This window comes from Otolemur garnettii, unplaced genomic scaffold (genome assembly GCF_000181295.1).
Source record: "Otolemur garnettii isolate 467f Iridium unplaced genomic scaffold, OtoGar3 scaffold00294, whole genome shotgun sequence".
In the NCBI taxonomy this organism is placed as follows: domain Eukaryota; kingdom Metazoa; phylum Chordata; class Mammalia; order Primates; family Galagidae; genus Otolemur; species Otolemur garnettii.
Genome location: NW_003852689.1, coordinates 895,429 through 896,444, shown reverse-complemented (window position 1 = coordinate 896,444; position 1,016 = coordinate 895,429).

The window sequence follows — 1,016 nt, the reverse complement described above, 5'->3', positions numbered from 1 at the left end:
TCCCTGTAAAAATACACAAATATTTATGACTATACTGTTGGTAGTTTTAAAAAAACTGAAACAAGATAAAGCTGTCAGCAGTAGAATGATGGAACCCACTATGTAAATGGACAATATGGAATATTACATAGTTACAGGTTTTGTTTTTTTTTTGAGACAGTCACCCTCAGTACAGTGTCATGGCATCACAGCTCACAGCAACCTCCAACTCTTGGGCTTAAGCAATTCTGTGCCTCAGCCTCCTGTGTAGCTGGGACTACAGGCGCTGGCCACAACACCTATTTTTGTTGCAGTTGCCACTGCTGTTTTAGCTGGTAGAGGCCAGGTTTGAACCCACCACCCTCAGTATATGGGGCCGGTGCCCTACCCCCTGAGCCACAGGTGCTGCCCCATAGTTACAGTTATTAAAGAAAGAATGAGTAAATGAGTAATGAGTAATGACTTTTTTAAAGTCATTATTTCTTATTTTATTTTTTATTTTTTAGAGACAGAGTCTCACTTTGTCACCCTCAGTAGAGGGCTATAGTGTCATAGCTCATAGCAACCTCCTGCTCTTGGGCTTAGGCTAAGGTGATCAGATTTTAACATTGGTAAAGTGGGACACCATTGGGGGGAGTGGGGCCTGACAACAATGCAAACTTTGATAAGCAGTTCTCGATAATCAGTTCTCAATAATTATTTGTTATTATTAAAGTTTAATATAAAATAAACAAAAATAATGTAAAACGCATATCCTGGTGAAATAGCCACATGGCAGCTGAAAACTGTATATTCCCTTCCTGTTCTCCCATGTTCCCTAGCTTGTCGTGCATTCTTTCCAAATATCAGGGCTTTTTTAAAACGCTGTAGGACGCAGGACAAATTGTTAAAAATCAGGACTGTCCCGCTGGTCACCTTACTCTAGAGAGGGGGGGCGCTAGTTGTTTGTTCCAGATAGTTCAGCTTCTTTTTTTTTGAGACAGAGCCTCAAGCTGTCCCCCTGGGTAGAGTGCCGTGGCATTACAGCTCACAGCAAC